This window comes from Pleurodeles waltl, chromosome 6 (assembly GCF_031143425.1).
Source record: "Pleurodeles waltl isolate 20211129_DDA chromosome 6, aPleWal1.hap1.20221129, whole genome shotgun sequence".
Classification (NCBI taxonomy): Eukaryota; Metazoa; Chordata; class Amphibia; order Caudata; family Salamandridae; genus Pleurodeles; species Pleurodeles waltl.
Window position 1 is genome coordinate 1,699,245,262 of NC_090445.1, and position 13,339 is coordinate 1,699,258,600.

The 13,339-nt window shown below is 47.7% G+C and overlaps 1 protein-coding gene across 1 annotated transcript in view; it reads left to right on the plus strand.

Annotated features, from left to right (window-relative positions):
• Nucleotides 1-241: 241 nt before the first annotated feature.
• Nucleotides 242-13,339, plus strand: part of LOC138301370 (beta-1,4-galactosyltransferase galt-1-like) — a 109,177-nt gene continuing 96,079 nt past the window's right edge. The window contains exon 1 of the mRNA XM_069241789.1: nucleotides 242-566. The gene's annotated coding sequence lies outside the window, so the exon portion shown is untranslated. The remainder of the gene's footprint in view (nucleotides 567-13,339) is intronic.

Below are 13,339 nucleotides of genomic sequence, written 5' to 3' on the forward strand. Positions count from 1 at the left end.
TTTTAATAGTCATTGTTGAGAAACCGATCAGTGTTTTCACCTGTAAAGTTCTGGGCATGAACACCGGCCCCAGGGGCTCTGTACAGTCAGTTCTTAGTTACCGCCGGGGTCAGAGGTCATGTGTTTCATGGGACCGGAGAAGCGTGACCTCTGCCACGGTACACCTGCTGCACAGCGCATCCAATGTCCCCCTTTCACTCCTGTGACCTTCGCCAACACAGCTGCTTCTGCTTCAGCATTTAAAATAAGGGAGAGGATGGGATAAAGTGAAGTGAGTGAGGCCAGGTGACTGCAGACCCACCGGGGGGTGAATCCTACCTGTGCACTTGTACAAGGGACGGCGCGCACGTGCTTCAAGCGCCAGGAAGCGGCTGTTCTATTCACTCCTCCCGTGGTTACGGGCGGGGCGGGTCCCGCACACCTGTGGCCTGAGAATGAGACATCACATACTGCAGAGCTCTGGCAAGGGCAGCACCGCGGAGCGGGGGATGCCCACCTCCTAGGACCTCGCCATCCCTGGCCGGGACCTTGTACCACAGGAGGGACATCATTTCAGAAAACAGAAGGTAAGTCCAGGGCGCAGGGTGGTCAGTAAGAATGGGTGCTTGTGTGTGGGGGGAGGGAGAGGGGCAGATTTTCCGACAGTGAGGCTGGCATCCAATGTTTAGATACATTGCAGGACAAGGAGGGTACATGCGAGGGGCCCAAGGGGCAGTGGAAAGGGAGAGGGGTGCGGTTTGGATGGGGTACTAGGAGAGACAACACAATATTTTGTAAAACAACCAAGATTTTTGAAGACCTTCAAAGCAGAGTGTTTGCGTTTATATCAGTGTATGTTTATGTAACACCCCAAACAACACCGCCACCCCCAAAGCTACGCCCCTGGTTACCTCCCCACAATAAAAGCTTGGCACAGAATATGTACCATGTGTGGGGGGCGGTGTGCTTCTGTCCCACTGAGGGGGGTCGGCCCCTCCTTGTCACCACAGACGCATTTCTCATCACCATGTGTTTTTCTTCTATATTTTGCTGTTCTCGTGCACTTTAGCTCAGTTGATTTAATAGGTGTGAAAAGAGACTAAAACTATTGTGACCTATTTATAAAAAAAACGCAAAACTGTATCTATAGGTTTACAGCGTTGACTGGCTGCAGATTTTGCTCATAAAGATTTCCCAGACAGTTGCTTGAAGCTTACACAGTCAAAAGTTTTTAGGATCTGTCCTGGAAAAGCTTCTCAGATTATTAGTTAGAGGCATGAAAAGGCGGGCGGATTGTGCAGTTATGCACAAGGTGCAACTGTGCACATGAAAATGACTCTGCGCTTGTCCAGATGCACTTTTTCTGTTTTATTTTCTTCACTGGAATATACTTTTCATCCACTGATAAATACATTTGCACACATCCCACCAACGCTGAGTGTAGTATTTCAGCCCCCACCGAGGAAATGAATGTCTCGCATACACGTTTGTCACAATAAACTGAGACCAGAATGTAAACGACGGCATTTGCTGCAAAGACAGTTCAGGGAATCCCGTGGGCACTGCTGAAATCTGTGCAACTTCGCATCAAGGTACCGGCTAAATCCCACTAGGTTCACTCAGACATTCATCCTTCGAGTAAGCCAATGAAATGCGCCTTTGACTTGTGAAAACAATTGTTCTGTTATTCATACTGCCTCAAATGTGTCAGTACCTGGAACCATGTACAGTGAAAAATAAATGCTATGCTATAACGATAGATATCTATGGAATGCGCATTTTCCCTAATGTTTACATGAAGGTGACATAATTTTATACATTCGAAGCCATATTACGATTAAAGATTACATTTCGAATGATTATTGGTTAGTTGTATACACATGCTCGCCCTCACATGTATTAACCATTTACTTTATTTTTATAAATGTTCCTTGTTACTAGTTTATGCTGCGTTTCATTCATACAGGTTGGTTCTTCAATCTAACACCACACTTGCATCATAGCTTCTTGGGCAGGATACCAGGTCACTGTCTAAAACAATGAAATAATTCTCTGAAACTGTGTAAACTCAAAGGGACTGTTTAAAACGCCTATTCCACCCTAAATGTTAGAATTTCCTGCTACTTAACACCCACTAAGGATACCTACTACCAGGTGTAACAGAAGTTACTCCACCACAATTGCAGAATTCTCAGATCATACATGTCCACCAGCACCTGCAGAACTCTCAACCTTCTGCAGCAGGTTGGTGGGTGAGACTCTTGGGGGCATATTTATACTTGTTGATGCATAACCAAGTGCCATGCAGGGGGCCCCAAGTTGCGCCCGATGGCACTTTAATAAAAAATATATATATATTTACCTACCCTACTTACCTGGGATGGGGCCCCCATCCTCTGGTGTCCCTCTGGTATGGGTGGGGGTGTACCTGGGGCTTGAGGAGGGCACCTGTGGACCCATTCCATGGTGTTTAACCATGGAAATGGGTCCACAGGTCCCCTAACGCCTGGTCTGACTAACGGATTAAACAATGGTGCAAAGCAAGCGTTGCACTAATATTTAGCCCCTCCTCCCACCCGTGCATCATTTTAGCACGGGGGATAAATATGGGGCTATGGGGTTAGCACCATTTTTTAGATGGGAACGCCTACCTTGCATCTCATTGATGCAAGGTTGGTTCATGCATCTAAAAATGGTGCAAACTCCAATAGTTTGATGTTAGACTGGTCTAACCTCAAAATATAAATATGGAGCTGGTTTTGCACCGAATTTGCGTTAAAAAAATGACGCAAATTCAGCGCAAATGCAGTATACATATGCCCCTTAATGCTAGAGGGCGTCTCCCAAACTGCTTTTAACAAAATGTGACATCATTTTGCCTGTTATCCCTCGCTTTCAGCCCTTGTATGTAGACCCGAAGTGGCATTACACTGATTACAAGGGGCGTAGCTTTGGGGAGGGGGGGGAGGTTGGGCTGTTACACCCCCTTAATAAATGTATTTTGTTATACATAGTTGGGACAGGTACTGCCAGTCGGGTATGGTGAGGTGTCTGTCGGATTTAACCTGGAATCATTACATACAGACAGACAAAAATGCACAAACTTTGCCCCACTGCTTTGAACGTCCTCGAAAATGTCGGTTATTTTACAAAATATTGTTTTTTCCCATCTGGTTCTCCTCCCAGCCCTCATTCCCCTCCCTCTCCGCTGCTCCTCAAGCCCCTCCTGCGCCCTGCTTGCCCTATAATGTATTTTACTATGATAGGCCACCCCCCCCCCACCCAAATCTTTCCGACCAAGTTGGGCTCCTGCTGATTACAAGGTCTACCTGGTGTTGAATTTGTGAAAGACGTGGTGCTGGGGCCGGACCTTTGCTCGGGAGCTCGAGGCGCCCAGGGTGTCAGACAGGAGGGCTGAGTGCTCCTGGTTCCACCTCATGGCGCTCTGATTCACCACCAGCCGCTCCCCTCCCTCTCTCTCAGGCTCCTGCTTTTCCCTCTGCCACCATTTTCGCGTTTTCCTCTTCCTCATTCTTTGGATTAGCCTATCTCTTCCTTGTGGTCAAAGTCTGATGAGGAAAAATATGAGGAAAAATATGTGCTGATCCCAATAAATTAGTGGCAGTGCCCCCCCCTGCAACCACCGGCTCAAATTAAGCGCTGGCTATGTCAGATGTAAAAGAGCGCTGCTCATTGTATTCGTGGCCTCTCTGGTTCACCCTTCTCCCAGCTGTGAAACCACAGGCTGCAGGCTTGAGGAATGGCTAGATGACATGAACTTTTGTAAAGGACCCCCGCTTCCTCTGTAATGGAGTAATGCATCTGTTTTACTCCCTATGAAATGCTGTGTAAAGGACAAGTTATTGCAGTCAGTGGTACCCCTCAGCAAGGCAGATGTAGAAGGGATGCTGATGGGTGCAAGGCCACAGGGTAGGTAAGCTGAGAGTCTTGTGTGAGTAAGTCATCCAGTCCACGCCGTTTGCTTTGCGTTCTCTGACTTGTGTTATTACATTTACACTTCAATACACATGACTACAAGACCCAGAATGCACAGCAGAAACCCTGTATTGGATGAGCTCCTCACAGGTGGGAGCTCCGTGATGTATGCCAAAATACAGTTTGCATGAGTATCTCCTGGCGTGGGATGGGGTGTGGGCAGGTCAAGGCCTTGGTTGCCTTGTAGGTTTGTGAATGTCCACAAACTTGCGAGTTTGTGAGCATTCAGGGATTCCTGTCTGGCCCTCTACCACCCTGGAAACAGTGGAGAGTTTCTGCAGCAAAGGGCTGGAGTACATCATCGGGCTGGAGTAAATCACCTCTGAGGGTGGTTCAAGGGAGGGGAAGGTTCATGAGGGTGCAGTGGAAGTAGTTTCTGCATAAGAAAAGGTGGCTTTGGACAATGTCTGAAACTGGCACCTGACACTCCTGGCAGTATGGATGTACAGCTGTGACTAGCAGGGGAGTTTGAAAGTTACAAGGAGTAGTACATTTGCCTCCCTGTGTAGGAATACTACTACAAGTGTAGATTTATTATTTTTTTGAAAATCAGACCCAACATCTACACATGTCCTTCCTACACTGATGCCCTGATGGGTAGCAAGAGTTTGTCCTAGTGAGTAATATTCAGGAAATGTCAGTCCTGCATTCTGTGAGATCCACTGGGTGCCCAGTTGAAAACGGTGCTGTGATGGTGACTTGGCTGGGGGCGGTCGGGTAGAGGGAGAGTAGAAAATATTTGCAATCGACACTGCTCTTGAAGTCCTGAAAATATATTCAACCTTGAGGTTTCTTTGTGTTATACAAGAGGCGCGGGAGTAGCAGCGTTAAGTAGACCAGTGAGCTGGGGACGTGCAGCACACACCGCCATCTTCAGCTTGCAGCCTCTGATTCCAATGGACAGCTCAGGAGGTTGAGCGCCTGCTGCATTGATGTGTGTGCAGTGAGACAGCTCAGTGGGGTAGTGCGCCTGCTGCATTGAGGTGTGTGCAGTGAGACAGCTCAGTGGGGTAGTGCGCCTGCTGCATTGAGGTGTGTGCAGTGAGACAGCTCAGTGGGGTAGTGCGCCTGCTGCATTGATGTGTGTGCAGTGAGACAGCTCAGTGGGGTAGTGCAGTGAGACAGCTCAGTGGGGTAGTGCGCCTGCTGCATTGGTGTGTGTGCAGTGAGACAGCTCAGTGGGGTAGTGCGCCAGCTGCATTGATGTGTGTGCAGTGAGACAGCTCAGTGGGGTAGTGCAGTGAGACAGCTCAGTGGGGTAGTGCGCCTGCTGCATTGGTGTGTGTGCAGTGAGACAGCTCAGTGGGGTAGTGCGCCTGCTGCATTGGTGTGTGTGCAGTGAGACAGCTCAGTGGGGTAGTGCGCCTGCTGCATTGGTGTGTGTGCAGTGAGACAGCTCAGTGGGGTAGTGCGCCAGCTGCATTGGTGTGTGTGCAGTGAGACAGCTCAGTGGGGTGGTGCGCCTGCTGCATTGGTGTGTGTGCAGTGAGACAGCTCAGTGGGGTAGTGCGCCTGCTGCATTGGTGTGTGTGCAGTGAGACAGCTCAGTGGGGTAGTGCGCCAGCTGCATTGATGTGTGTGCAGTGAGACAGCTCAGTGGGGTAGTGCAGTGAGACAGCTCAGTGGGGTAGTGCGCCTGCTGCATTGGTGTGTGTGCAGTGAGACAGCTCAGTGGGGTAGTGCGCCAGCTGCATTGGTGTGTGTGCAGTGAGACAGCTCAGTGGGGTGGTGCGCCTGCTGCATTGGTGTGTGTGCAGTGAGACAGCTCAGTGGGGTAGTGCGCCTGCTGCATTGGTGTGTGTGCAGTGAGACAGCTCAGTGGGGTAGTGCACCTGCTGCAGTCTCGTGGGCTTCTCCGGATGCTGGGGTCCTCACGGTGGTTTGCTCCCACGGCACATATTCCACAGTATCGGGAACCCAGTTCCAAGGACCTGCGGGTGCTTTACAGACAAAACGTTGATTGCATCAGAAGAATCTCATGCGTGAGAAGCGACAGAAGGAACAGGATTGTGCCTGAGGGGGCAATTAAGGACCAGATCAGCAGGTTTCCAGGTCCGCATCGGTACAGGTGACCACAGAAATATCCAAAGCCGTTCTCGAAGTCACATGTAGCCAGTGCTACCCCTGTTCGCAGCTCTGCTCTACAACAGTAGACAAAGGTGATGTGTGGCACGCCCCTGGCTAGGTCACAATCTCAGCATTGTTTTGTTAAGGAAAGATAACTGGGAATCAAAACGAGCATTGGCAAAGCCAATGGGTTTCGCCTTTGCAAAATCTATTGAATTTGTCAACGTTTTTACATGTTGTAGAGCAGCACGAGCTGCTGTGCTACGTGGCTTAAAGAAAATAAATGAAAGCGCTATGACGCGGCCATCACTGGCCCCGCCATAGCGTCTATGTTTTTTTTTACTTTGAGGCATACTTAGAGAAATGACAAAATAAAGAACACTACGCCACATAACTTGCCCTTTCCTGCTGCTTTACGAGAGAGTCACCCCTCCCATCTGGTGTTGAAACCAGGGCTGCAGTGCAAACAATAGCGCCCAAACGTCAGATGTGTAACACAGGGGCACATTTACGAGAAGGTGGTGCCTCAGTCCAGAGGCACCACTCCTCTTGTATTCCCCCTTACCCAGGGTGACCACCCATCCGTAAATTTCAGGGACTGCCCCTAATTTCACCCTGCCATAGGTTGTCCTTGAAGGACAATTGATGGTAGGGCGCAGATTAGTTTCCCAAACTGGATTCAAAGGCAGGGAGTCTCCTGTGCTCTGAGGGAAGGAGGGGCAGACATACAAGAAACAGGCCTTCTTGTCAGGGTGTCTCTTTTCCTAAAGAAATGCAAATGTGCACAACTGGTAAATCTGCAAATGTAAAGGGGCTTGAAAACCTGCATTGACTTTAACCAAAGGAGTCACTTGAAGCTTTCTGATGGCAAAGATATTTTCTTTTGGAGAGGTACTGTAATGGTGTTCCAAGGTGAGCTGTGGAGATTGTGGTTTTAATGGAGTGTTATAAAAAATGTTAATGCTAGGTATAAACTGTATATTATTCAAATCTGTATTTGAGAAGCACTTTTTTTATTTAACCGAAATATATTTGCGCATTTTGTAGCAGCCTATATTATGATGTAATTGTATTTATATAGCGCTTACTACCCCAGACGGGGTGTTGAGTGCATGTTTAAAATAAGGACTTACCCATTCACAGTTCTTTCAGGGACCGCTGTACCTCATAGTACTAACAAACATTGGCAAAGCCAATAGGTCTCATCTACGCAAGATTATTGGTTTGCCAATGTGTTTTAGTAATGTTATACACCAGAGTGGCTGCTGTTCAGCATGGCTAAAAGTTAGTGACATAGGGGTGTGCAGTGGAGTAGAGTGCAGAGGAGCAGTGGCGTAGAGCCCAGTGGTGCAGAGTACAGTGCAGTGGGGTACAGTGCAGTTGTTTAGAGTGCATTGGCATAGACTGCAGAGGTTTAGAGTGCAGTGGCATGGAGTGGCGTGGGACAGAGTAGAGTGGCATAGAGTGCAGTGGAGTAGAGTGGCATACAATAGAGTGCCAGAGAGTGCAGTAGTGTAGAGTGGTGCAGTGGCATAGAGTGCAGAGTAGACTCGCGTGGCAGAGAGTGCAGTGGCATAGTGTACAGTGGTGCAGTGCAGAGTAGAGTCTAGTGCTGTAGAGTGCAGTCGCGTAGAGTGGAGTGATGCAGAGTAGAGTGGCATAGAGTGCAGTGGCATAGAATGCAGTGGCGTAGAATGCAGTAGTACAGAGTAGATTGGTGTACAGTACAGTGGTGGAGAGTGTAATGTTGCAGAGTAGAGTGTCAGTGCAGTGATGTAGAGTGGAGTAGGTTGGCACAGAGAGCAGTGGTGTAGATTACAGTGGTGCAGAGTAGAGGGCAGTGGCATACAGTGCAGTTGTTTAGAGTGCATTGGCGCAGAGTGCAGTGGCATAGAGTGGTATGGGTAGAGTAGCATAGAGTGCAGTGGAGTAGAGTGGCATACAATAGAGTGGCAGAGAGTGCAGTAATGTAGAATGGTGCAGTGTCAGAGTGCAGAGTAGACTCGTGGCATAGAGGGCAGTGGGATATAGTGGTGCAGAGTGGAGTATTGTAGAGTGGTACAGTGCAGAGTAGAGTATAGTGCCTAGACTGCAGTGGCGTAGAGTGCATTGATGCACAGTGCAGTGGCATAGAGTACAGTGGCATAGAATGCAGTAGTGCAGAGTAGAGTGGTGTAGAGTGCAGTGTTGCAAAGTAGAGTGTCAATGCAGTGGTGTAGAGTGGTACAGAGAACAGTGGCATAGAGTACAGTGGTGCAGAGTAAAGGGCGGTGGCATACAGTGCAGTTGTTTAGAGTGCACTGGTGTAGAGTGCAGAGGCATAGAGTGGCATGGGGCAGAGTAGAGTGGCATAGAGTGCAGTGGAATAGAGTGAATTGGTGCCCAATGTAGTAGTACAGTGTAGAGTGGTGTAGAGTAAAGTGGTGGCCAGTGCAGTGTTGCAGAGTAGAGTGTCAGCGTGCAGTGATGTAGAGTGCATTGAACTAGAGTTCAGTGGTCAGAGTGGTATAGAGTACAGTGGCGTAGAATAGATTGTTTCAGAGTAGAGTGCAGTTGCATAGAGTGGAGAGCTGCAGGGTAGAGTGCAGTGGCATAGAATGCAGTGGCACAGAGTGCAGTGGCATAAAGTAGATTGTTTCACAGTAGAGTGAAGTGGCTTAGAGTGGAGGGGTGCAGAGTAGAGTGGAGTTGCATAGAGTGGCATAGAGTAAAGTGGTGTAGAGTGCCGTGGCATAGAGTGCAGAAATGCAAAGTAGATTACAGTGACGAACAGTGTATTGATGTAGAGTGCAGAGGCATAGAGTTGAGTTTTACAGAGTAAAGTGCACTAGCATAGAGTGTATTATCTTAGAGCGCAGTGGCGTACAGTGCAGTGTTGCAGAGTGGTATAGAGTGGAGTTGTGCGGCCTAGATTGGTGTTTCCTAGACTGGAGTGGTATAGCGTGCAGAGAAGCAGACCACAGTGGTGCAGAGAGGCCTAAACTGCATTGGCATAGAGTAGAGTGGTACAGAGTAGAGTAGAGAGGCATATCGTAAAGTAGCATAGAGTGCAGTGGCATAATGTGGTTCAGAGTGGTTCAGAATGGAGAAGAGTGCAGTGCAGTGGCATGGAGTGGTGTAACGTGGATTGATACAGAGTAGGGTGCAGTGGTGTGGAGTGGTGCAGAGCAGAGTAGAGTAGAGTATGCATGGTGTGGTAACACTGCCATTACAGACAACAAATGTGTTATTGAAATGACTATTACATTTGCACAGATATAGTTTTTCAAATCAAACTATACTGTGCACGGACAATGATGTGTGGAAATTGCATCACCTAATGCAATGATGTGTTTTAATCATATAAAGGTATTTGTTTCCAGCACAGTTCAGAATTAACAAAAATGTGCTTTATTTGTACTCTTAATTCTGATATATTCTGAAGTTTATTTAAATGTTGTCATGTGATAGAAAACATTCTTTCATAACCCCAGTATCCAGCAAGATTGTTGCATAAAACCTCTCACTTTGAAGTCAAAGAAAGAAAAGTAAGCACAAAGTTCCCACAGGAGACAGAGCCTGACATTTGACTTTGTTCTTTGAATGCACAGCAAATGTGATGAGATAAGAACAAGATTTGAAGGTCTGTTTACAGAAAGGGAGCACTCGGAAGGATACTGTAAATAAGGTTTTAGCAAAGAAAGGGACAAACTCAAGCTGCATAGCCTAAAACAAATAAAGCCAGCAAATTGGAAGCATCAAAATGTGAGTTACAAACCACAAGGCCAATGGCAAGCAACAGGTGGAATGCATTCACAAGGAAGCACTATGAATGTACTTAAAGTGACAGCCGTGGGATACTTTGTGGGGAAAGTCCAGTATTTTAGTCCAGTCCATATCTTGCAAAGGTTTGGCCACATCAATCACCCAGGTAAGATGACGAGAAGACCTGGGGTGGTTTCCATGTTGCAGGAAAGGTCTGTACACCCATTCTATCAGTTTGCCACCAGTTTCTATGGTGTAGAACTTCTGGCACACCTTGTGCAGGGTTAGTGCTAGGTGGTAGACATCAAATACGGCATTCAATGATTATTTAAGGTTGTTGTAAGTAAGGAGTTGACCTGAGTGAAGATGGTGGTCTGCCACAAGGGTTTGGAAATTTAGTAGCTCACTGTTCAGAAACAAAGTCCCCAATTTTAAGACACCTGCAACATGCCACTGATGGAGTTGCTCTAAGCACAGCCATCCTGTGCGAGTGGGAAAGTTTAGCAAAGGCAGTGCAAGAGCATAGGGTTTCTTCGTGTCAGTTTACAGGTTCTGGCAAGGCAAGAGAAAGCTGTGCATGATAACCCCGGATGGTGATCCGTAGAATGGTCAGTAGGAAACAATGAGCAGTGCATTAAGCCTTCCTTAAAGGTCTTTACTGGTAAACCCCATCTCATGCAGGGAGGTGGGCAGAAAGCCAGGGAGCCACCCATTGGACCTGTGCAGCTGAATAATAGCATTCCAAGTCCAGAAGACCTAATCCACCCCCAGTCACAGGTAGCTTTAGAATGGAAAGAGCTCCTGATGGCGCTACAGCAACCAAATCAGATGTGTGGCCTGTCTGAAGAAGGAATGAAGGACGAGTAGGGGAAGGTTTGCAAAATAATACTATCATTGGGGTAGCACCATCTTCACTAGTGCCATGTGGCCCACTACAGAAAGCAGAAGAGAAGACCAAAAAGCAAACTGGGGTTGAAGGGACCTTGACGCTCTGCAGAGATTTTCATCCTGCAGAATGGTAGGTATTAATCATTAGGTATCAAAAGGTAACTGGTTACCAGTTCAATCTGAGATCTAATTGTATATAAACGGGAAAACAGTGCCGTATGTTAAAGAAACACTACTTACATTTTGTTTGTGCAATTTACATCCCAAATATTTTGGAGATTCTGGCCCATATTTATACTTTTTGACGCTAAACTGCGCTAACGCAGTTTAGCGTCAAAAAGTTTTGCGCCGGCTAACGCCATTCTGAAGCGCCATGCGGGCGCCGTATTTATTGAATGGCGTTAGCCGGCGCAAGCAGACCGGCGCTGCCTGGTGTGCGCGAGAAAAACCACGTACACCAGGCAGCGCCGGCGTAGGGGGAAAATGGCGCATGGGCGTCTTAAAATGGGGCAAGTCAGGTTACGTCGAAAAAATCGTCGTAACTCGACTTGCGCCATTTTTTTTCGACGCCCATCCCCCATCAACATGACTCCTATCATTGTAAAGATAGGAGTCATGCCCCCTTGCCCAATGGCCATGCCCAGGGGACTTATGTCCCCTGGGCATGGTCATTGGGCATAGTGGCATGTAGGGGGGCACAAATAAGGCCCCCCTATGCCACAAAAAAAAATTGAAAAATAACAAAAATTATACTTACCTGAACTTACCTGTACTTCACTGGGATGGGTCCCTCCATCCTTGGGTGTCCTCCTGGGGTGGGCAGGGGTGGCAGGGGGGGTCCCTGGGGGCAGGGGAGGGCACTGTGGGCTCATTTTGAGCCCACTTGTCCCTTAACGCCATCCCAGACCCAGGCGTTAAAAAGCGGCGCAAATGCGCCGTTTTTGGCCACGCCCACTCCCGGGCGTCATTTTTGCCCGGGAGTATAAATACCACGTAAAGGCCTGGGAGTCATTTTTTAGACGGGAACGCCTCCCTTGCATATCATTAACGCAAGGAAGGGGTTCACGCTAAAAAATGACGCACATTCCGGGAACTTTGGCGCTATACGCCTCTAACGCCATAGTATAAATATGGCGTTAGTTGGCGTTAGTTTAGCGTCGAATTTGCGTCGAAAAAAACGACGCAAATTCGGCGCAAACGGAGTATAAATACGGCCCTCTATGTGTACTTGACACTTAGGGATAACCCAGATCACAAGTTTGGCTTTTGCTCAATTTCAAAACCATTTAGAGACATGGACAAAGCGGGCAATTGCCTTGCATAACCTTGCAAGGGTCAGGCCCCTGCTCACCCTTCAAAAGCACGAACAGCGAACCATTGCACCAAAAGAGTTTGCCAAGGTGGGTGAGTGCTGCTTGTTCAACCACTTGACGGTGCCCCTTCTGTTTCTTCCCTGTCTGCAGAGACAACTCCCCAGGTACGCAATACCTTCTGATAGCCCTGGTGGACCCATCTTGTGTGATTTTAGGAACTGTCCTACCATGTTCTTTTCCCCTCCTTATTCATCCAATTGTTAGCAACAACCCTTTAAATCATTTTCCGTGGATCTCCCATTTGATCTCGATTTCAACCTCCTCTTTTATTATCTTTGATTGGTAGGCCGGGCTCCGTGTTCTGAGATAAATGTAGGGTCACAGACATACACTCTAGTGCTGTGAGACCACAGAAAAGTTGTGGGTACCTCACATCTTGACATTAGGTGTGAGACTGTCGCCCACACCATCTACCCTGCCTCTTTCATTTTTTTTTAAGGTTGAAAGTCCGTGGGTGGTTGGGGTAAGCCAGATGTTTTTGTTCAATTTGTTTAAACTAGCATAAGGTTAATTACCTTAATGTTTCCCAAACTGTTTGCCAGGGGTCTTAAAATGTTCAGAAACATAATCAAAGTTTTGCTGTTACTTTCTCTTCAAGAAAGATTGGGTAGATTTGGGTAGAGGTGATGGCCTTGCCTCAGTATTGAAGGCCATTAATTCACTACTGAACAAGGACGTAATGTGACACCTTAATGTAGCATACCAGGAGGCAATCACAAAAAGACCCCAGTGAATAAACAGTGCTATGTTAAAAAAGAGTAAATAAATTCACTGATAACATAGTGAGGCATGGCCTCTCTTGCGTGTGTCTGTAAAACTGACGTTTGGTCTTGAATTTTTGTCCTGAATTTTGACCCTTTGTCCTGAATTTTTTACAGTCCTGTCCAGCATTTGCCTCAATGCCAGGTGGTCACTTTACTATGAATGGATTATATGAAGAGAGGGACATTTAAAACAGTGATGACGATTTAAAGCAAGTTTTTATCAAAGAGGCACTTTCTTTAACCGCCTATCTCTGGTATAGCCACAGCCCGTGGACTCTGGGTTGAGCTGTGGTGCACTTCCGGGCGAGGACCCTCTGGAGTAGAACAGCACAGCGCGGATGAGGGGGCGGGCGGGCCAAGCATGCTGTGGCGCTGCGGTCAGCGCAGCCGACGTCAGATCGAGGATCAGGGTTCGAGTCGCGGTGTCGTGTCACCATCCCGTGATTCTGGGCAGTCACTTACCGTCTGGGCTTTAAAAAAGAGGCGCTTGAAGTGCGTGCAGCCACCCGCTGTAAATGGGCGCTCTAA